Source organism: Phocoena phocoena, chromosome 1 (genome assembly GCF_963924675.1).
Source record: "Phocoena phocoena chromosome 1, mPhoPho1.1, whole genome shotgun sequence".
Taxonomy (NCBI): domain Eukaryota; kingdom Metazoa; phylum Chordata; class Mammalia; order Artiodactyla; family Phocoenidae; genus Phocoena; species Phocoena phocoena.
The window spans coordinates 159311749-159336881 of record NC_089219.1 but is presented as its reverse complement, the minus strand read 5'-3'; the positions used below and the strand labels follow the sequence as shown (position 1 = coordinate 159336881).

Sequence of the window (25133 nt, the reverse complement as noted above, 5' to 3'; positions counted from 1 at the left end):
TGCCATCAAATTGTCCAAAGATATACAATACTAAATCTGTGGTTTTCTTTATGAATTACAGTGCTCATATTTTAGGCAGTCCTTTTTTTTTTTTAATAAATTTATTTATTTTTGGCTGCCTTGGGTCTTCGTTGCTGCGCGTGGACTTTCTCTAGTTGTGGTGAGCAGGGGCTACTCTTTGTTGCAGTGCGCAGGCTTCTCATTGCAGTGGCTTCTCTTGTTGCGGAGCACAGGCTCTAGGCTCACAGGCTTCAGTAATTATGGCTCGCGGGCTCTAGAGCTCAGGCTCAGTAGTTGTGGCACATGGCCTTAGTTGCTCCGAGGCATGTGGGATCTTCCCGGACCAGGGCTCGAACCCATATCCCCTGCATTGGTAGGTGGATTCTTAACCACTGTGCCACCAGGGAAGCCCTAGGCAGTCTTTTAAACATATAAATACAAAAGAAATGAAATCACTCATTAAAAACTTTGTTAAATGAAGGGTATTTTAAATTTACATTTATGTTGTCCTTGTAATAATACATGCCTGGAGAAAATCAGGAGCTTGAAGGGCAATTACACTTCCTACCTGAGTGGACAATTAGAACAATCGATCATTGCCAGTTTATCATGAACTACTCTGAACTTACTACGAGATGTAGCCAAAGTCAGAATATAGGAGTTAGGGAGAATATTCCTTTTTTGGAAGCAAGTAAGCCCACCAGAATCAGCATGGAAAATAAGCATCCTATTGAAGAATTCTAGGTGGAAAAATTAATGTAGTCAATTTCAACCATGCTGAGCTGGCTTAATTTTTTCATTGACTTGTATGATGTCATTCTTCTAAATCAAGTGTGTTTAAGTTCTTTTAGATCATCCACATCTTCCCCCAAAAAGGTTTTCATCAATAGGAACAGCATCGATGGCTCCATTTTTCTGTCGCTTCCCTTCATTGTCTTCTTCCAGATCACTTCTTTTGCCATGTTTAGCCCTACCTCTGTAAGCTTTGCTTAATTTGTTTTATCTCTTTCTGAAGTATGTGTGCTGAAATCTTTCAAGACTGGCTACAGTAATACCTGTTTCATCTACATCGCTCATTGAATCGTGAGCCTCATCTCCACCTGTTCCCTGGGTGTAACAGGTATCGTCTGCTTCCTCCTCATTATCATCAGTTCAGGATGAAATTCAAACATCTCACAACTACTGAAAACTAGTGCCTACCCCGCTTTGAAGTCTGCTTTCCTTCTTTGCATTTCTTGATTAAGTTTATCAATCTCTTCTTGTTTTTTCCTTGCATATAAGAAAAGGTTCTGGAGTTATTTTGGCAGCATTTGGACCTAGGGCAGAACACTTTTTCAATTAGATCTTTTGATGAAATTCTCTGTTCTTTCTCTACTTTCTTTTTATAAAAGATAAAAATATACAATACAATATAAATACAATACAATACAAATCCAGGAGGAAGTGTATCATGATACATGCAAATATCTCCCCCTCCATGGCATATCCAAAGCCAGCCATATTTGTTGTTTTCAGTAGCTTCAAAGAAATGTCTGCACACTAACTGTTTTGGAGTTTTTCTTTTCTGCCTCACTGTGCTTGTTACTCACTTCTTCCAGTTTTTCTCTCGTCCCTATTAACCGTAGTATACTTTTCAAGTTCTTCACTACTTGCATCACATTTTCTCACCACAGTCAAGTCATGAGAGAACTTATACTTATCTCCTTTAGTGCTCTGCCCGTGCACGTACCACAGATTTAGGATCTGCACCTTTACTTAGTTTTTGAGCAGCAACTACAGGTTTGAATAGCTCATTTAGCTCTTGCAATTCTTACTTCTTGTCATCTTTCTTCAGTTTCTCTTTGGCTTCCCTTTATGCTACCTGATGTGGATTTTGTTGACCAAATTGACCTTGATGAGTAACAGCCTTGATAAACTTTTGTTGCTTTGCTCCTTTCTTGTTCTTTAGACCAAAAGTTTTGTCTCCAATAATCTTCTTTTTCTACTCCACTTTTTTGCTTCCCCCAGCCTGAGCAGGTTTCTTGGTTGGGGGGCAGGGGGCATTGTGGAGACAGTTGACACCAGCCAGACTTCAGCACAGTTGTATACCATCAGAGGATCTGGACCCATGGCAGGAGGAGGAAGATGAACACGCAACCACCTTAGTCGCTAAACCATACCTTGATTTTTTCTTATTCATTATATAATATATGACTTTTAATGGAATGTGCAGCCCATTTTTATTTAATTCAATTATTGACATAGTTGGGTTGAAATCTGCCATCTTGCAGTTTGTTTTTATTTGTTTCTTTATCTGCCTTCTTTTGGATTTATTGACTATTTTTATGATTCCATTTTATCTGAGCTATTGTGTCATTAGCTGTACTCCTTTGTTTTCTTCTCTTGAGATTGTTTTAGAGTTTTCTGTATATATGCTTAACTTATCACACTGTACCTTCAGTTAATATTATAAACATATCACTTTCAATAGCATAGTTCTGTTTCCCCTTCCATTCTTTATGCTATCATTTTCATGTATTTTACTTTCATATGTTATAAACATCACAATACATCATAATTCTCTTTAGGTTTAGACAATTATATTTTAATGTGCTGAAGAATGCTTTATATTTACTACTAGTAGCACTCACCATTCCTTTATGTAGATCCATGCTTCCATCTGGTATCATTTTTTGTTTTCTAACGTTCTTTTCTTCTTCATTGTTTTTCTTTAGCCTTTACTCTAAAGCTCATTCAGCTCCATGTCTAAGACATGATCCCCCTAATGTGGAAATATTCATGGAAAAAAGAATGCATTTGAAGGAAATATAGGCTTGGAATTGATGGGAATGTGACATTTCAGAGGGGAGACCAATGTAAGATGAAATAAAGTCGTTATGATTGAAGTGCATGAAATAATTCTGAAGCTGGAAAGAACCAACAATTTATGGTAGATGCAAAAAATGGAGAAGTGAGCCTGTTAATTTGGTATTGTTTCTTGAAAATTTAGCTCATGTTTGATTGATCCACCTACTTACCAGAATTATAAATCCTGAAGTAGGGGAATGACATAAGATGATTGGACCTTTTCAAGTTTGTTGGTATAGACTTTTAGGCAGAAGAGTTTGGAAAAGAGAATCTCATTTAGAGACTGCTGCAATGATACAAGTGTTAAGCGGTAGAGTCCAATGAAACAGAATAAAGGCAATGAGGAAGGAAAAGGAAATTCCGTAAATTCTATAGATATTTTAAAGAAGTAAGAATTAGTAATCTAGTCTGACAATCCTGGGGAAATGGGGGAGGATTATTGCTGGTTTTGGTAATAATTTAATTTTAAATGGAATTATCTCAGAGCTAGAAATACAGCACTAACATTTGGAAATGAGAGCGAGAATCAATAAGGAAATTCAATTAAAGTTGTGGGAATGGATTTCCTCTATAAAAAGGAGAGGAATGAGAAAATAAATGGGAAAGGGGAGGAGATTTAGAGAGAGAGACACAGGGGGAGGGAAGGTATGAGAACACTGAGAGCTATGACTGAGTATTAAAAAATATCCGTGGTCAGGAATGGGAGTTGGTTTGAGGACACATTTTTGTAAGGTGTGTCAAGGTCCTTTGTGAAGTATTGTTTAAAAAGTTGCAGTGGCACTTTTCTGACTGAATCACTGCTCTCTATTTTCTGGTTGAAAAACTCAGCATGAGAAGTTTGGTGATTGATGGCAGTCATTCCAATGTTAGTGATTGTTATTGTTTTCATAAGTAAAGCAAGGTTAGACAAGTATAACATGAACACTAACAGAGAAGAGAGAGAAGCTAAAAAGATGCTTCTAGGTAGCTTCATGTTGATATTCTCCTTATCCTACTCAAATGGTGGTTCAGTCTAAAACTTCAGGTCAAAGAAAGATGAGCCACAAATATCTACCAAATGTTCTGACAGTTTAACTTTAAAATTACTCTCTTCTGTTGATTGTGAGGCATTGCACTGAGGATATAAAAGAACACAGACAGCTGTCAAAACCAACGTTAGTTGTGATATGAAATGCAAATGGTTTAAGCTGTAAAAGCCCTCAAGTAGGTTAAAAACAAAATATAACTAGATGTTCTGTACAAGAATCTCACCTAAAACAATATTACACAGAAAAGTGGAAAAAATAAGAGGATGAATAGAAGTTTAACAGTCAAATGTCACAAAAAGTAAGCAGAGACAATTATAATTTTGAGCTAAGTAGATTTCAACACATAAATATTAAACGGGAGAAGTCAATTTTGGCATAATGAACAATAGCATGATCTCCAACATAAAAAGTAAAATTTTTGCACCAAATAGCATTTATGTGCACAAAACACTATTAGAAATGCCAGAAGGCCTGATAGAAATGCAGTTTCTTTCTTAATGTGGCAGATGTTCATCAACTTTTTGATCTTTGAAAGAGCCAGCTTGTGATTTTGGTGATTTTCTCTATCAGTTTTCAATTTTCAAATTTATGGATTTATGCTCTCATCTTTATTTATTTTCTTCTCCTTATTTCAGATTTTATTTGCTCTTCTATTTCTGGTTTCCTAAACTGGAAGTGTAGATTATTGCTTTTAGATCTTTCTTTTCAAAGGTATGATTCAATGCTATATGTTTTCCTATATATACTGTTTTTACTGCATCCCACAAATTTTGATAAGTTGTATTTTCTTCTTTTTTTTCTTTTGCTGTATGCTGTGGCCTCTCCTGTTGTGGGGCACAGGCTCCAGACGCGCAGGCTCAGCGGCCATGGCTCACGGGCCTAGCTGCTCCACGGCATGTGGGATCTTCCTGGACTGGGGCACGAACCCGTGTCCCCTGCATTGGGAGGCGGACTCTCAACCACTGCACCACCAGGGAAACCCATATTTTCATTTTTATTTGGTTTAAAATATATTTAAATTTTTCTTAAGACATCTTATTTGACCCATATGCTATTTAGAACTACATTATTTAATCTCTAAGTATTTGGAATTTTTCCAGATATCTTTAACTTATTGATTGCCAATTTAATTCTGTTGTGGTTTGAGAGCATACCTTTGTATGATTTCTGTTCTTTTAAATTTTTTAAGGTGTGTTTTATGGCCTAGAATATGGTTTGTCTTGGTGAATTTTCTGTGAGCTTAAGAAGAATGTGTATTGCTACTGTTGTTGGAGAAGGTAGTCTATAAATATCAATTAGATCCAGTTGGCTGATGGTGCTTTTCAGTCCTTACTAATTTTCTGCCTGCTGGATCTGTCAATTACTGATAAAGGGATGTTAAAGTCTCCAACTGTAATAATGAATTAATCTATTTCTCCTTGAGGCTCTATCAGTTTTTGTCCATTGTATTTTGAAACTCTCTTGTTACATGCATACACACTAAGCATTGTTACGTCTTTTTGGAGAATCCCTTTATCATTATGTAATGTCTCTTTTTTTTTTTTTTTTTTTTGCGGCACGCGGGCCTCTCACTGCTGTGGCCTCTCCTGTTGCGGAGCACAGGCTCCGGACGCGCAGGCCCAACAGCCATGGCCCGCGGGCCCAGCCGCTCCGCGGCACGTGGGATCTTCGAGGACCGGGGCACGAACCCGTGTCCCCTGCATCGGCAGGCGGACCCCCAACCACTGCGCCACCAGGGAAGCCCTGTAATGTCTCTTAATCTGTGATAATTTTCATTACTCTGAAGTCGGCTGTGTCTGAAATTAATATAGCTACTCCAGCTTTCTTTTGATAAGTGTTACCATGGTTTCCCTTACTTATTTTTTAACCTGCAATTAATGCAATCTTAGATCACATTAGTTTTTTTTTTAATCAAAGTACAGTTGACTTACAATATCCTGTTAGCTTCAGGTGTACAGCCCAGCAATTTATTTATACATATGTATATTTTTTTGTCTTCACATACTCTTCCCTTTTAGGTTATTACAAAGTATTGAGTATAGTTCCCTGTGCTATACAGTAGATTCTTGTTGGTTATCTATTTTATATACAGTAGTGTTAATGCCAACCTCATAATTTATCTCTCCCCCCACCCCCTTTTCCCTTTGGTAACCATAAGTTTGTTTTCTATGTCTGTGAGTGTCTTTCTGTTTTGGAAATACCAGTTTTGGAGATAAGTTCATTTGTAACTTTTTTTTTTTTTAGGTTCCACATATAAGCGATATCATATGATATTTATCTTTCACTGTCTGGCTTGCGTTACTTCACTTAGTATGATAATCTCTAGGTCCATCTATATTGCTGCAAATGGCATTATTTCATTCTTTTTTATGGCTGAGCAATATTCCATTGTATATGTATACACCACATCTTCTTTATCCATTCATCTGTCGATGGACGTTCAGGTTGCTTTCATGTCTTGTCTATTGTGAATAGTGATGCTATGAACCTCATGTATCTTTTTGAATTATGACTTTCTCTGGATATATGCCTGGGAGTGGGATTGCACGATCATATGGTAGCTCTATTTTTAGTTTTTTAAGAAGCCTCCATACTGTTCTCCATAGTGGCTGTACCAATTTACATTCCTGCCAACAGTGAAGAAGGGTTCCTTTTCTTCCCCACCCTCTCCAGCATTTATTATTTGTAGACTTTTTGATGCTGGCCATTTTGAGCAGTGTGAGGTGGTACCTCATTGTAGTTTTGATTTGCATTTCTCTAATGATTAGTGATGTTGAGCATCTTTTCATGTGCCTTTTGGCCATCTGTATGTCTTCTTTGGACAGCTACATGTAAAAGAATTAAATTAGAACATTCTCTAACACCATACACAAAAATAAACTCAAACTGGATTAAAGGCCTAAATGTAAGACCAGATACTATAAAAATCCTAGAGGAAAACATAGGCAGCACACTGTTTGAGCAATATGCTTTTGGATTAATCTCCTAGAGTAATGGAAAAAATAATAATAAACAAATGGGACCTAATTAAACTTAAAAGGTTTTGCACAGCAAACGATACCATACACAAAACGAAAAGGCAACCTGCAAAATGGGAGAAAATATTTGCAAATGATATGACTGGCAAGGGATTAATCTCCAAAATGTACAAACAGCTCATGTAGTTCAATATCAAAAAACAAACAACCCCATCAAAAAATGGGCAGAAGATTTAAATAGGTATCCCCTCACTTTTAATCTCTTTGTGTCTTTATATTTAAAGTGGACTTCTTGTAGATAACATATGGTTGGGTCTTGTTTTTTTATTCTCTCTGACGGTCTTTGTCTTTTAGTTGTTTTTAGACATTGACATTTAAAGTGACATTGACATAGTTGAATTAATATCTGTTCATTGAATTAATAGTTGAATTTATTTTCTATTCATTATCCTGTTCTTTGTATCTTCTTTTCTTTTCCACTTTTTACTTTTTTTCTGACTTGCCTGGTTTTAAGGGAGCGTTTTCTAGGACTGCCTTTTTCCTTCTCTCTTAACTTATCCTTTACACTTCTTTTAAATTTTTTTAGTGCTTGACCTTAGAGTTTACAGTCTATATTTATAACTAATTCTAGGCCTTTTTCAAATAATACTATACCACTTCATGGATAGTATAAGTTCCTTATAATATTGCTGTCATTACTGTCACTTGTCCATAACCTGGAATTATTGTATATATTGTTGCATTACTATTTTGAACAAACTTTTTTTTTGGCTGCGTTATGCAGCTGCAGGCTCTTAGTTCCCTGACCAGGGATTGAACGCATGCTCCCTGCATTGGGAGCATGGAGTCTTAACCAATGGACCACCAGGAAAGTCCCATAATAAACTTTTTTTTTTCTATTGGAGTATGGTTGCTTTACAATATTGTGTTAGTTTATACTTTACAGCAAAGTGAATCAGCTATATGTGTAAATATATCCCCTCTTTTTTGGATTTCCTTCTCATTTAGGTCACCACAGAGCATTGAGTAGAGTTCCCTGTGCTATACAGTAGGTTCTCATTAGTTATCTATTTTATACATAGTATCAATAGTGTATATATGTCAATCCCAATCTCCCAATTTGTCCAACCCTCCCTTTCCTCCTTGGTATCTATACGTTTTTTCTGTATGTCTGTGTCTCTATTTCTGCTTTGTAAATAAGATCATCTATACCAATTTTTTCAGATTCCACATATATGCATTAATATACAATATTTGTTTTTCTCTTTCTGACTTACTTCACTCTGTACGACAGTCTCTAGGTCCATTCATGTCTCTACAAATGACCCAATTTCGTTCCTTTATATGGCCGAGTAATATTCCATTGTATCTATGTACCACCACATCTTCTTTATCCATTCCTCTGTTAATGGACATTTAGGTTGCTTCCATGTCCTGGCTGTTATAAATAGTACTGCAGAGAACCTTGGGATGCATGTGTCTTTTTGAATTGTGGTTTTCTCAGGGTATATGCCCAGTAGTGGGATCACTAGGTCATATGGTAATTCTATTTTTAGTTTTTTAAGAACCTCCATACTGTTCTTCATAATGGCTGTATCAATTTACATTCCCACCAACAATGCATGAGGGTTTCCTTATCTCCACACCCTCTCCAGCATTTATTGTTTGTAGATTTTTTGGTAATAGCCATTCTGACTGATGTGAGGTGATACCTCATTTTAGTTTTGATTTGCATTTCTCTAATAATTAATGTTGAGCATATTTTCATGTGTTTGTTGGCCATCCATATGTCTTCTTTGGAGAAATGTCTATTTAGGTCTTCCATCCATTTTTTGATTGGGTTGTTTGTTTTTTTGATATTGAGCTGCATGAGCTGTTTATATATTTTGGAGATTAATCCCTTGTTGGTTGCTTTGCCAGCTATATGTAAAAGAATGAAATTAGAGCACTCCCTAATACCATACACAAAAATAAACTCAAAATGAACAAACTTTTGTCTAATTATTTTAATTAAGAATATGGAAAAAAATATTTAATCTTTGTGTATTCCTTCTTTAATACACTTCCTTTCTTTATGTAAATCTAAGTTTCTGACCTATATCATTTGCCTTCTTTTTGATGAATTTCTTTTAACAGTTTTTGCAAGGTAGGTCTCCTGGTGACAAATTGCCTCAGTTTTTTGTCTGGGAAAGTCTTTATTTTTCCTTATTTTTGAAGGATAATTTTGCTCTATACAGAATTCTAGGTTGATGCTTTTGTCTTTCAACACTACGTATTTCACTCCATTTTTTCATTGCTTGCAAGGTTACTGAAGAGAAACTCAATGTAATTCTTAACTTTCACCTTTATAGATAAAGTTTTTTGCTGTGTGTGTGTGCGTGCGCACACGCACTCACCCACTTCTGCCTTCTCTCAAGATTTTATCTTTGTCTTTGATTTTCTTCAGTTTAAATGGCTATATCTATGGCTAAGTGTAGATCTGGGGGTACTTGTCTTGACTGATATTCTCTGAACTTCCAGGACCTGTAGTATGGTGCCTAGCACTAATTTTGGAATACTGTTATTGCTTCAAATATTTCTTTTGTTCCATTCTCTCTCTCTTCTTCTCATATTCCCATTACACATACATTACATCTTTTATAATTGTCTCACAATTCTTGGATATTCTGTTCTTTTTTATTCTTTTTTCTCTTTGCATTTCAATTTTGAAAGTTTCTATTAACATTTCTTCAAGCTCACTGATTCTGTCCTTGGCTGTGTTCTGATTGGTGAGACTATCAAAAGTGTTCTTAATTTCTGTGATGGTATTTTTGATTGCTAGCATTTCCTTTGATGCTTTCTTAGAGATTCCATTTATCTACTTATATTATCCATCTGTTCTTGCATATAGTCAACTTTTTCTACTAAAGCCTTTAATATATTGATCATAGCTGCTTCAAATTCCTAGTCTCATAATTTAAACATCTCTCTCTGCCATATTTGAGGCTTGCTCTGTATCTTGAAAATATATTTTTAATCTTTTAATATGTCTTATAATTTTTTGTGGAAAGTCGGACATTAGGTACTGAGTAAAAGAAACTGAGGAAACTGAGCTAAGTAGGTCTTTAGTGGAGGGTTTATGTGTATGTCACTAGTTTATCGGGTTTGAATGTACTTAATACTTTTGGTACCTTTCTTTTTTTTAGGAGGTAGTCTACATAGATGATCATGTCATCCATTTCCAACTTGTATGCCTTTTATTTCTTCTTTTTCTTACGTTATTGCATTGACTAGGATCTCCAGAACAATGTTGTATAGAGATGGTGAGAACAGACATTTAATTATTACTAATTTGGGGGAGATAGAATTTGCATTTCCCCTTCTGATTATGATATTAGCTGTAGGTTTTTTTATGCATGCCATCTCTCAGGTTGACAATATTATCTGCTGTTTCTATTTCATGAACATTTTTATTATGAATAAATGCTGGATTTCATCGAATGCTTTTTTTCTGCATTCATTGAGATAACTATGTGATGTTTCTACCTTAGTTTATTAATATATTGACTCACATTGATTGATTTTCGCTTGCATGCCTAGGATAAACCTCTAAACAATCATGGTATGTTATCTTTTTTATATATTGCTAGATTGTTTCAGTATTTTAAGAATTTTGCATTTATAGTCATAGGAAATATTGGACTATATTTTTCTTTTCATGTACTATCTGGTTTTAGAATCAGGATAATGCTGGACACCAGAAATAAGTGGTGTTCCCTCTTCTATTTTATGGAAAAGTTTGCATAGAATTGCTCTTATTTCTTCTTTAAATGTTGACAGAATGTCCTGTGAAGCCATCTGAGCCTAGAGTAAAGAAATACAATTTATTTAGTGGATATACGGTACCTCTTATTATCTGTTTCTTTTCAGTGAGATTTTGTAGTTTATCTGTGTTTCAAGGAATTTAAAAATTATTGTCTAATTGTTGAATTCATTGGCATTAAGTTGATGCATTATTTTCATTTTTTTCTATTCCTTTTACCTTATTTTATAAGCTCTTCCTTTTAGCCAATTACGTTGAAAACTTATTAGATTTGAAACCTTTCTTTTATAATATGAGCTTGTAGTGCTGTATTTTTACTACCTCTAAGCACTGCCCTAGCTGCATCATGTACGTTTTGTTATGTCATATTATGATTTAATTTTTATTTCAAAATGCTTTCTAATTTTCTTTGTGATTCCTTCTGTGACCCTATGGTTTACTGAAGTGTGTTGTTTGACTTACAATATTTGGAGATTTTTAAGTTATCTTTCTGTTTACATCTCTAGTCTAATTTTGTTGTTGTTAAGGAACATATTTCGTATAATTTTAAATAATTTAAGTCTATTGAGATTTGTTTAATGAAGAAAATATGGTTTATGTTGATGAGTGTTTCATGTGCATTTGAAATAATGTGTATTCTTCTCTTGTTATATACAGTGTTCTATAAATGTCAATTAGATCAAGTGGGTTAATAGTTTTAAGTATTCTACATCCTTACTGATTGTTTGACAGCTTGCTTTTATCAATTACTAAGAGAGGATAAGTAAAATCCTGAACTATAATTGTGGTGTTGACTAATTCTCTTTCAGTTCTATCACTTTTTCTTTACTTTAAACTTAAAGTTCTGTTCTTAGGTGCACCCAGATTTAAGATTGTTATATCTTCATGAAGTGAATTTCATCACTTCATCTAGGTTAGCCAATTTTTGGCATAAAGATTAAAGTGGATATACATGCAATAGACAAATAGACAGTAGAAAAACAATAGAGAAAGTCAATAAAACCAAAAATAGTTCATTGTTTGAAAAGATCAACAAAATTGACAAACTTTTAAGTAGATTGACTAAGAAAAAGAAAAAGCAAATATTAAAATCACAAGTGAAAAGCATTACTACTGACTTTATAGAAATAAAAAGAATTATGAGAATAATATGAACACCTGTACACTAATAAAGTGGGTAACCTATATGTATTGGAAAAATTCCTAAAAACGTACAAACTGCCAAAACTACTCAAGTAGAAATAGAAATTTTGAATAGACCTAAAACTAATAAGAACTAATAAGGACAAAGTAATCAAAAAATCAATAAAGAAAAGCCCTAGACCAGATAGCTTCACTAGAGAATTCTTCAAACATTTAAAGGAGAAATAATGCCAATCCTTCTCAAACTATTCCAAGAAACTGAAGAGGAGTGAGTACTTCCTGACTCATTCTGTGAAGACAGCATTACCCTGATTCCAAAATCATGCAAAGACACTGCAAGAAAACTGTACACCAATATTCCCAGTTAATACACATGGAAAAATTCTCAACAAAACACTAACAAACCAATCAGCAGCATATTAAAAGGATTATACATCATGATGAAGTGAGTTGTATTCCAGGAATGCAAAGATTCATAATACTAAAATCAATCAATGTAATACCCTACTTTAACAGAATAAAGAAAAAACCCATGTGATTTCAGCTGGTGCAGAAAAAGCATTTGACAAAATTCAGCACTCTTTCATGGTAAAAGAAACAAAACAAAACAAAACAAAAACCCATACTCAGAAAACTAGAAATAGAAGGAAACTTCCTCATCATAATAAAGGCCATGTACGAACCCACAGGTCACACACTCAATGATGAAGCTTTTCCCCAAAGATAAGGAAGAAGACAAAGATTCCTACTTTCAGCACTTCATTTCAACATAGTACTAGAAGTTGTTGTCAGAATGTTTAGAAAGAACAGGAAATAAAATGCAATCAAATGGGAAAGGAAGTAGTAAAACTATCTCTGTTAACAGATGACATGATCTCATGTGTAGAAAACACTAAGGAATACAGACACACACCAAAAAACCTCTTAAAGCTAATGAAAAATCCAGCAAAGTTGCAGATACAAAATCACACACAAAATACATTATATTTCTGCACATTAGCTATATCTGAAAAGTAAATTAAGAAAACAATTCCATAGAAAATAGCATCAAAAAGAATAAAATATTTAGGAATAAATACAATTAGGTAGGTGTAAAATTTATATGCTGCAAACTACAAAACATTGCTTAAATAAATTAGACATAAATAACTGGAAAGACATCCCATGTTTGTGGGTTGGAAACTTAATATTGTTGAGATGCTAATTACTGGTCAAAGTGGATGTTACTGATTCAGTGAAATCCTTATGAAATGGTCATATAAAATCATTTTAATATACTTCTGAATTCATTTTGCTGATACTTTATTGAGAATTTTTGCAGCAATGTTCATGGGGATATTGGTCTGTAGTTTAGAATGTGCATTTCTTTTAAAACAAGAAATCAAACCTCAGTAGAACAAAGGAACTACAATATAGCTCTGATCATATTCTGTGATCACATTGCAATAAAACTTGGAGCAATCAGCAAGGAAATACTTCTCTAAAACCCAAACGTTTAAAATAAACTTTAATATAAGTTCATGGATCCAATATTCATGGATTAATATAAGTTCATGTAATCCATGAATCCAATATTCATGGATTACAAAATAGGCACGTTGGAAATCAGAAAATATTTAGAACTGAATTACAATGAAAATTTGTGAAATGCAGCCAAAGAGGTTCTTCTTTTTTCCCTTTTTTTTTTTTTTTTTTTTGGCTACATCAGGTCTTTGCTGCTGCACATGGGCTTTCTCTAGTTGCAGCGTATGGGTCTACTCTTCACTGCAGTGCACAGGCTTCTCACTGCAGTGGATTCTCTTGTTACGGAGCATGGGCTCTAGGCACACAGGCTTCAGCAGTTTTGGCATGCGGGCTTCCGTAGTTATGGCACGCGGGCTCAGTAGTTGTGGCTTGTGGACTCTAGAGTGCAGGCTCTCTAGTTGTGGTGCCTGGGCTTAGTTCCTCCACAGCATGTGAGATCTTCCCAGACCAGGGCTCGAACCCATGTCCCCTGCATTGGGAGGCAGATTCTTAACCACTGTGCCACCAGGGAGGTCCAAAGAGGTTCTTAAATACTTGTATTGTGTTGAGAGCGGACAACAGAAAAGAAAGGTCAAAAATTAATTAGTAAGTCTTCCAAATCAAATTAGGAGGGAAAAGAGCAGCAACAGAATAAACCCAGTGGAAGTGAGTAGATACAAATAATAAATACAAAAGTAAAAATGAATGAAATAGAAAACAAACATTTGAAAGGATCAAGAAAACAAAACTGCAGTTTTGTAGAAGATTACAAAAGTAGACTAATCTCAAAGTTAATCAAGAAAAGTGAGACAGCACTAAAGTATGTGAAATGGGGCACAACTACAATACAGTAGTTAAAATATGATACAACTACAATGAAAGAATTACTTGACGATTTTTATAAAACCATAAATTATCAGCTGACTCAAGAAAAATGTGAAAACATCTATATCTAATCTTTAAATTAGTATACAATCTGTCATCTTTTCAACTTCAATGTTTCCACCCAAATATAGAAATAACAAGTCAAGTCCACATGCCTTTTTTAGATAATCTTCATACAACATTCAAAGAAAAGATAATTTCTATCATTAAAAATATTTTATACAAGTTGTTCCTGAAGAAAAGGAGAAAAACATGTTATATGCACCTGAAATTTATGTTACAACCTTGATATCAAACCCTGACAAGGCTCATACAGCAGAAAAATTATTGGCCATTTATGAACATAGACTTAAATTATCCTAAGTAAAGTGTTAACCGGTTATTTCCAACAATGCATAAAATATTTACATTCTCATATTCATGTTGAATTTTTTCTAGAAATATGATTAGATTAAAAATGTTTTAATCTCATTTAACTTATTTAGAAATTGTGTAATCCACATGATCATCTCAATCTTTATACAAAATCTTTTCATGAAGATGAAGTTAGAAACTATTCATTATTTTAAAAAACACATTGAAAACACTTTTAGTAACCTTAGAAGTAAATAGATTTAAAAAAAATTTTTTAACATCTTTATTGGAGTATAATTGCTTTACAATGTTATGTTAGTTTCTGCTGTATAACAAAGTGAATCAGCTATATGTATACATATATCCCCATTCTCTTGCGACTCCCTCTGACACTCCCTATAACACCATTCAAGGTACTCATAAAGCACTGAGCTGATCTCCCTGTGCTATTCAGCTGCTTCCCACTAGCTATTTTACAATTGGTTTTATATATATATATATATATATATATATATATATATATATATATATATATATATATATCAATGCTACTCTCTCACTTTGCCCCAACTTACCCTTCCCCCTCTCCATGTCCTCAAGTCCATTCTCCATGGTTGCGTCTTTATTCCTGTCCTGCCCCTAGGTTCATCAGGACCATTTTGTTTTTTAGATTCCATATATATGTGTTAGCATATGGTATTTGTTTTTCTCTTTCTTACTTACTTCACTCTGTATGACAGACACTAGGTGCGTCCACCTCACTACAAATAACTGAGTTTCGTTTCTTTTTCTGGCCCAGTAATATTCAATTGTATATATGTGCCACATCATCTTTATCCATTCATCTGTCGATGGACACTTAGGTTGCTTCCATATCCTGGCTATTGTGAATAGTGCTGCAATGAACATTGTGGTACATGACTCTTTTTGAATTATGGTTTTCTCAGGGTATATGCCCAGTAGTGGAATTGCTGGGTCATATGGTAGTTCTATTTTTAGTTTTTTAAGGAAGCTCCATACTGTTCTCCATAGTGGCTGTACCAATTCCCATTCCCACCAACAGTGCAAGAGGGTTCCCTTTTCCCCACACCCTCTCCAGCATTTATTGTTTCTAGATTTTCTGATGATGGCCATTCTGACTGGTGTGAGGTGATACCTCATTGTAGTTTTGATTTCCATTTCTCTAATGATTAGCGATGTTGAGCATTCTTTCATGTGTTTGTTGGCAATCTGTATATCTTCTGCAGAGAAATGTCTGTTTAGGTCTTCTGCCCATTTTTGCACTGGGTTGTTTGTTTTTGATATTGAGCTCTTGTATATTTTGGAGATTAATCCTTTATTAGTTGTTTCGTTTGCAAATATTTTCTCCCATTCTCAGGGTTGGCTTTTCATCTTGTTTATGGTTTCCTTTGCTGTGCAAAACCTTTTAAGTTTCATTAGGTCCCATTTGTTTATTTTTGTTTTTATTTCTATTTCTCTGGGAGGTGGGTCAAAAAGAATCTTGCTGTGATTTATGTCATAGAGTGTTCTCACTATGCTTTCCTTTAAGAATTTTTATAGTGTCTGGCCTTATATTTAGGTCTTTAATCCATTTTGAGTTTATTTTGTATATGGCTTTAGGAAGTGTTCTAATTTCATTCTTGTACATGTAGCTGTCCAGTTTTTCCAGTACCATTTATTGAAGAGGCTGTCTTTTCTCAATTGTTTATTCTTGCCTTCTTTGTCAAAGATAAGGTGACCATATGTGTGTCGGTTTATCTCTGGCCTTTCTATCGTGTTCCATTGATCTATATTTCTGTTGTTGTGCCAGTACCATACTGTCTTGATTACTATAGCTTTGTAGTATAGTCTGAAGTCAGGGAGCCTAATTCTCCCAGCTCCATTTTTCTTTCTCAAGATTGCTCTGGCAATTCGGGGTCTTTTGTGTTTCCATACAAATTGTGAAATTTTTTGTTCTAGTTCTGTTAAAAATGCCAGTGGTAGTTTGATAGGGATTGCCTTGAATCTCTAGATTGCTTTGGGTAGTAGAGTCATTTTCACAATGTTGATTCTTCCAATCCAAGAACATGGTATATCTCTCCATCTGTTTGTATCATTATTAATTTCTTTGATCAGTGTCTTATAATTTTCTGCATACCAGTCTTTTGCGTCCTTAGGTAGGTTTATTCCTAGGTATTTTATTCTTTTTGTTGCAGTGGTAAATGGGAGTGTTTCCTTAATTTCTCTTTCAGATTTTTCATCATTAGTGTATAGGAATGCCAGAGATTTCTGTGCATTAATGCTATATCCTGTTACTTTACTAAATTCATTGATTAGCTCTAGTAGTTTTCTGGTAGCATCTTCAGGATTCTCTAAGTATAGTGTCATGTCATCTGCAAACAGGGACAGTTTTACTTCTTCTTTTCTGATTTGGATTCCTTTTATTTCTTTTTCTTCTCTGATTGCTATGGCTAAAACTTCTAAAACTATGTTGAATAACAGTGGTGAGAGAAGGAAACCTTGTCTTCTTCCTGATCTTAGAGGAAGTAGTTTCAGTTTTTCACCATTGAGAACAATGTTGGCTGTGGGTTTGTCATATAGGGCCTGTATTATGTTGAGGTAGGGTCCCTCTCTGCCTACCATCTGGAGAGTTTTTATCGTAAATGGGTGCTGAATTTTATTGAAAGATTTTTCTGCATCTATTGAGATTATCATATGGTTTTCATCCTTCAGTTTGTTAATATGGTGTATCACATTGATTGATTTGCATAGAGTGAAGAATCTTTGTATTCCTAGGATAAACCCCACTTGATCATGGTGTATGATGTTTTTAATGTGCTGTTGGATTCTGTTTGCCAGTATTTTGTTGAGGATTTTTGCATCTGTGTTCATTGGTGATATGGGCCTTTAGTTTTCTTTTTTTGTGGCATCTTTGTCTGGTTTTGGTATCAGGGTGATGGTGGCCTTGTAGAATGAGTTTGGGAGTGTTCCTCTCTGTGCTATATTTTGGAAGCATTTGAGAAGGATAGGTGTTAGCTCTTCTCTAAATGTTTCATAGAAGCCATCTGGTCCTGCACTTTTGTTTGTTGGAAGATTTTTAATCACAGTTTCTATTTCAGTGCTTGTGATTGGTCTGTTTATACTTTCTATTTCTCCTTGGTTCAGTCTCAGAATGTTGTGCTTTTCTAAGAATTTGTCCATTTTATTGGCATAGAGTTGCTTGTAGTAACCTCTCATGATATTTCTTCAGTGTCAGAGTTGCTTGTAGTAACCTCTCATGATATTTCTTCAGTGTCAGTTGTTACTTCTTTTTCATTTTTAATTCTGTTGATTTGAGTCTTCTTTTTTTTTTCGTCATGAGTCTGGCTAATGGTTTATCAAATTTGTTTAACTTCTCAAAGAACCAGCTTTTAATTTTATTGATGTTTGCTATTGTTTCATTTATTTCTGATCTGATCTTTATGATTTCTTTCCTTCTGCTAACTCTGGGGTTTTTTTGTTCTTTCTCTAATTTCTTTAGGTGTAAGGTTAGGTTGTTTATTTGAGATGTTTCTTGTTTCTTGAGGTAGGATTGTATTGCTATATACTTACCTCTTAGAACTGCTTTTGCTTCATCCCAGAGGTTTTGGGTCATTGTATTTTCATTGTCATTTGTTTCTAGGTATTTTTTGATTTCCTCTTTGATTTCTTCAGTGATCTCTTGGATATTTAGTAGTGTATTGTTTAGCCTCCATGTGTTTGTAATTTTTACAGTTTATTTTTCTGTAATTTATATCTAGTCTCATAGCATTGTGGTTGGGAAACATACTTGATATGCTTTCAATTTTCTTAAATTTACCAAGGCTTGATTTGTGACCCAAGATATGATCTATCCTGGAGAATTACATGAGCACTTGAGAAGAAAGTGTATTCTGTTTTTTTTGAATGGGATGTCCTATAGATATCAGTTAAGTCCATCTTGTTTAATGTGTCATTTAAACCTTGTGTTTTCTTATTTATTTTCATTTTGGATGATCTGTCCATTGGTGAAAGTGGGGTGTTTAAGTCCCCTACTATAATGTGTTACTGTTTATTTCCCCTTTTATGGCTGTTAGCATTTGCCTTATGTATTGAGGTGCTCCTATGTTGGGTGCATAAATATTTACAATTGTTATATCTTCTTCTTGTATTGATCCCTTTATCATTATGTAGTGTCCTTCTTTGTCTCTTGTAATAGTCTTTATTTTAAAGTCTATGTTTTCTGATATGAGAATTGCTACAACACCAACTTTCTTTTGAATTCCATTTGCATGGAGTATCTTTTTCCATTCCCTCACTTTCAGTCTGTATGTGTCCCTCGGTCTGAAGTGGGTCTCTTGTAGACAGCATATATATGGGTCTTGTTTCTGTATCCATTTAGCCAGCCTGTGTCTTTTGGTTGGAGCATTTAACCCATTTACATTTAAGATATTTATTGATATATATGTTCCTATTACGATTTTCATAATTGTTTTGGGTTTGTTATTGTAGGTCTTTTCCTTCTCTTGTGTTTCCTGCCTAGAGAAGTTCCTTTAGCGTTTTTTGTAAAGCTGTTTGGTGGTGTTGAATTCTCTTAACTTTTGCTTGTTTGTAAAGGTTTTAATTTCTCCATTGAATCTGAATGAGATCCTTGATGGGTAGAATAATCTTGGTTGTAGGTTTTTCCCTTTCATCACTTTAAATATGTCCTGCCACTCCCTTCTGGCTTGCAGAGTTTCTGCTGAAAGATCAGCTCTTAACCTTATGGGGATTCCTTTGTATGTTACTTGTTGCTTTTCTCTTACTGCTTTTAATATTTTTCCTTGTATTTAATTTCTGATAGTTTGATTAATATGTGTCTTGGCTTGTTTCTCCCTGTTGGTATCCTGTATGGGACTCTTGGCTCCCTGGACTTGTTTGACTAATACCTTTACCATTTTAGGGAAGTTTTCAACTACAATCTCTTCAAATATTTTCTCAGACCCCCTTTTTTTTTCTCTTCTTCTCCTGGGACCCCTATAATTCAAATGTTGTTGTGTTTGATGTTGTCCCAGAGGTCTCTGAGACTGTCCTCAATTCTTTTCATTCTTTTTTCTTTATTCTCCTCTGCAGTAGTTATTTCCACTATTTTATGTTCCTGGTCACTTATCCATTCTTCTGCCTCAGTTTTTCTGCTCTTGATTCCTGTCAGAGAACTTTTAATTTCATTTATTGTGTTGTTCATCATTTTTCCTTTGCTCTTTAGTTTTTCCAGGTCGTTGTTAAATGTTTCTTTTATTTTCTACATTGTATTTTTGAGATTTTTTATCATCTTTACTGTCATTACTCTGAATTCTTTTTCAGGTAGACTGCCTATATCCTCTTCATTTGTTTGTTCTGGTGGGTTTTCATTTTGCTCCTTGATCTGCTGCACATTTCTCTGTCTTCTCATTTTGTTTAACTTACTGTGTTTGGGATTTCCTTTCTGCAGGCTTCAAGGTTCCTATTTCCCATTGTTTTTGCTGTTTGCTCCCTGTGGGTGAGGTTGGTTCAGTGCATTGTGTACGCTTCCTGCTGGAGGGAACTGGTGCCTGCGTTTTGGTGGGTGGGGCTGGACCTTGTCTTTCTAGTGGGCAGGGCCACGTCCAGTGGTGTGTTTTGGGGTGTCTTTGAACTTAGTATGATTTTAAGCAGCCTCTCTGCTAATGAGTGTGGTTGTGTTCCTGTCTTGCTAGTTGTTTGGCATGGGGCGTCCAACACTGGTGCTTTCTGGCCGTTGGGTGGAGCTGTGTCTTAGCATTGAGATTGAGATCTCTGGGAGATCTCTTGCCAATTGTTATTACATTTGACTGGGAGGTCTCTGTTTGTCCAGTGTCCTGAACTCAGCTCTCCCACCTCATAGGCTCAGGTCTGACACCAGGCCAGGACATCAAGACCCTGTCAGCCACACAACTCAGAAGAAAAGGGAGAAAAATAAATAAATAAATAAAATTATTAAAATAATAATAATAAAATTTTTAAAAAGTAGAGAACAACCAAACCAATAAACAAATCTACCAATGATACCAAGTGCTAAAAACTAAACTATATAAACATAAAAATCTGAAACAAATCAGTTGCAGACAGCAAACCCGGAGTCTACAATTGCTTCCAAAGTCCACCGCCTCAATTTTGGGATGATTCATTGTCTTTTCAGGTATTCCACAGCTGCAGGGTACATCAAGTTGACTGTGGGAGTTTAATGTGCTGCTCCTGAGGCTGCACAGAGAAATTTAATTTCCCTTTCTCTTCTTTGTTCACCCAGCTCCTGGACTTAAGCTTTCATTTTGGCCCCATCTCTGCATGTAGGTTGCCTTCAGGCATCTGCTCCAACCCAGAGTGGATGGGGTTAAAGCAGCGGTCATTAGGGGGCTCTTGCTCATTTAGGCCTTTGGGGAAGTCTGAGGTCTTCTGCCAGCATTCACTAGGTGTTCTGTAGGAGTTTTTCCACATTTAGATGTATTTTGGGGGAGGAGGGTGATCTCCACATCTTACTCCTCCACCATCTTGAAGGTTCCCTAGGTTTTTATTGTAAAATAATTGACTGTAGTTGTTTGGGTTTATATATGGGCTTTTTATTCCATTCCATTGATCTGTGTGTCTGTTTTTGTGCCAGTACTATGTTGTTTTGATTACTGTAGCTTTCTAGTATAGTCTGAAGTCTGGGAGTGTGATACCTCCATCTTTGTTAAAGAACAAGATTGCTTTGTCAATTCAGGGTCTTTTGTGTTTCCATATGAATTTTAGGATTATTTGTTCTAGTTCTGTGAAAAATGTCATGGGTGTTTTGATAGAGATTGCATTAAATCTGTAGATCACTTTTGGTCTTATGACCGTTTTAACAATATTAATTCTTCCAGTCTAAGAGCATGGAATATCTTTCCATTTATTTTTATCATCATTAATTTCCTTAATGTTTTATAGCTTTCAGAGTATAGGTCTTTCACCTTTTTGGTTAAGTTGATTTTTTATTCTTTTTGATGCGATTTTAAATGAGTTTTTTTACTTTCTTTTTCTGATAGTTCATTATTAAAACTGTGGAAAAGTAACAGGTTTCTGTATATTAATCTTGTATCCTGCAACTTTGGTGAATTCATTTATTAGTTCTGGTAGTTTTTGTGTGGAGACCTTAAGAATTTCTATATAAAGTGTTATGACTAATGCAAAAGAAATAAAAGCAAAAATAAACACATGAGGACCTAATTAAAGTTAAAAGCTTTTGCACAAGCAAAGGAACCCGTCAACAAAACAAAAAGACATCCTATGGAATGGGAAAAAAAATTTGCAAATGATATGACTAACAAAGGTTAATATCCAAAATATATAAACAGCTCATACAACTCAATATCAAAAAAACAAGCACACAATCAAAAAATGGGTAGAAGATCTGAATAGACATTTCTCCAAAGGAAACATACAGATGGCTAACAGGCACATGAAAAGATGTTCAACATCAGTAATCAGAGAAATGCAAATCAAAACCACAATGAGAGATCACCTCATGCCTGTCAGAATGGCTATCATCCAAAAGTATACAAAGAACAAGTGTTGATGAGGATGTGGAGAAAAAGGAAGCCTTGTACACTGTTGGTGGGAATGTAAATTGGTGCAGCCACTTTGGAAAATAGTAGAGTTTCCTCAGAAACCTAAAAATTGAACTACCATATGATCCAGCAATTCCAATTCTGGGTATATATACAGAAAAAAATGAAAACACTAATTTGTAAAAGATACATGCACCCCTATGTTCATATCAGCACTACTTACAATATCCAGGATGTGGAAGCAACCCATGTGTTCATCAACAAATGAATAAAGAAGGTGTGGTGTGTGTTGTATGTATGTGTAAATATATATATAAATATTACTCAGCCACAAAAAGAATGAAATTCTGCCATTAGGAGCAAAATAGATGGGCCGAGAGAATATTATACTTAATGAAATGTCAGACAAACAAAGACAAATACTGTATGATATCACTTATATGTGGAATCTAAAAAATAATACAAATGAATGTATATGCAAAGTAGAAATAGTCACAGATGTAGAAAACAAACTAGTGGTTACCAGTGGGAAGATGGAAAAGGAGAAGGGCAAGTTAGGGGTATAGGATTAAGAGATAGAAACTACTATGTATAAAATAGATAAACAATGATGGAATGTTGTATAGCACTGGGAATTAGAGCCATTATCTTATACTAACTTTTAATGGAATACAATCTGTAAAAATACTGAATCACTTTGCTGTACACCTAAAATTAATATAATATGGTAAATAAACTATATTTCAATAAATAAAAAATAAATAAATAGGTTTTTATTAAAAAATATTCTACAAGCTTTATAGGTACTTGTTGGATATTACAAATATTTTCTTTAAATGTGAGAACAAGTTAAGGATGTCTATCAATATCACATTCTAGGCAGTTTTTAATCATAGATTATAGCCAACACAATAAGATAAGAAAAGGAAATAAGGGGTATATGATTTTTAAAGGAAAGAAAAGATCTTTAACAGGGGAGTATATAATAATTAAATTTTGTCCTTTTCTTACAGTGGAATATTATACTGAATAAAAAATTAATAACTTGGACTTGTGTCAATATTGACGAATCTCAAGTATTTAAATATAAAAAGGCATGTTACAAAGGATATTTAGGAAATGTGATACCATTATTACAAAAACTGAGAATGAACTAAGAGATGACTATATTTATGACTTTCTATATGTGGGAGAAAAGTATAAAAACTTGCATGTCAATGATACAAAGTAATTCTACAACAGTATTTGCTTGAATATGTGATTGTCATTGTTGTAGGTTAAAATGTTTGAATCTTAGGGAAAGGTATTTTACTGCATCTCTGTGTTTTATATTCCAAAAAACAAAAGTTTGAAAGTGTATGTGACAAAATGTCAACATCCCTTAGGTGTGGTTTTCTTTTTCTATTCTTTCCTTTATGCTTGAAATAGTTTTTTTTTTAATTTTAAAATTCAAATGGAAGGTGAAATAAATGGAAATACCAAGCATGGGCTACTCAAGAAATTTGAAAAATAAAGAGGAAGCAGTATCTAAATGGAACTTCACCTATAGAATGGATTATATTTGTTTTTGTTTTCCCTGTGCAGTGAGCCCTCTGTATCCATGGGTTCTGCATCTGTGAATCAAACCAATTGTGCGTGTGTGTGCTTGTGTGTGTGTGTGTGTATATATGTATGTGTGTGTATGTATATATATATATACACATATATATATATACACACATATATATATAATTCTTAATTCCAGAAAGTTCCAAAAAGCAAAACTTGAATTTGCTGCAGGTAGGCAGCTACTTCTGTAGCATTTACATTGTATTTACAACTAATTATATAGCATTTACATTATATTAGTTATTATAAGTAATCTAGAAATGACTTAAAGTTCGCTGGAGGATGTGCAGAGGTTATATGCAACTTCTATAGCATTGTATATAAGGGACTTGAGCATCCACAGATTTTCGTATCCGAAGGGGGTCCTGGAACTAATCCCCTGTGGATAATGAGGGACAACTGTATACTTAGGGGAAAAATCCAATAAGGACTCTGAAAGTGGGGTTATCTAGAAAAATAAGATTTAAGATGAGAATATACAGATAGTAAGATGTACAATATATAGACAGTAAGCTGTAAGATTAATAAATATAGAAAAAGGTAAGATATAAGAACAAAGCAAAATCTATGAAGCACAGCTGAAGGGATTAGCCTTTACAAAAGAGGTGGGGCACCTTTGTAGAGACATTGATTGGAAAGAAATAGAAATGCCCACTGAAGCAAACATGTTTATAAATATTTGGTTAGGAAGTTGGGATAATTCCTACCTAAAGGCCGTACTTTCCCTGCCTTCTGAGAGTGAGAAGAATGTGTATGGTCAGTGTCAAAAGCTTGGGGAGAGCAACTGTCTTATATAGGGAGAGGAGAGGGAACCAGAGAGAAACCTAACAGGGACATGTAAAGAGGTTCTGGATAGTGCTTGAGGGTCTAGCTGAGATTGAAAACTTTAGAGCCCAATTTTATGCTAACTGTTAAAGCTTTATTCTTTGTAAAGATATATATATATATATATATATATATATATATATATATATATATATATGTATATAAAACAGTGAAGACCAAGAGGTATTCTGATTTGAAATCTTTGGCTTATTTTGAGATTGAACTTATACTTACTATATATGTATTTATTTTCCAAATATTTCCTTCAGAGGAGAAGAGAAAACTTAATTTTAGAGAGTAATTTAGGTATTTAATAATTTATTTTGGTCACTTGGTTGATAACTCATTTCAATGAAATGGCAGCTGTGTAAATGAGTAGTGTTTACTATTTAAGTGCAAGGAGCAGAGTGATACCTAAATGAAATAATGTGTCTTCTGAAAGAGCCAAAGTGAATCTTCCAACCCTTACTATATTAAGTGTTCCAGTTCATTTATTAAACTTCTGTGTTCCTATTTGAAGATTAATCTTCATCTGTCCCAGATTCTAAGTTAGAACTTTTAGTACTTATTTTTCTACGTGTTTACCATTTCAAATGCTCTTCATTTTTTTTAATTAAATTTT

General features: G+C 34.5%; 1 protein-coding gene and 1 pseudogene across 2 annotated transcripts in view; one reads left to right on the top strand and one right to left on the bottom strand.

Moving 5' to 3' along the window:
* Nucleotides 1-25133, top strand: part of AKT3 (AKT serine/threonine kinase 3) — a 372859-nt gene that overhangs the window by 305480 nt on the left and 42246 nt on the right. The gene's annotated exons all lie outside the window — the stretch shown is intronic.
* On the bottom strand, nt 815-2651 carry LOC136132686 (zinc finger CCCH domain-containing protein 15 pseudogene; annotated as a pseudogene).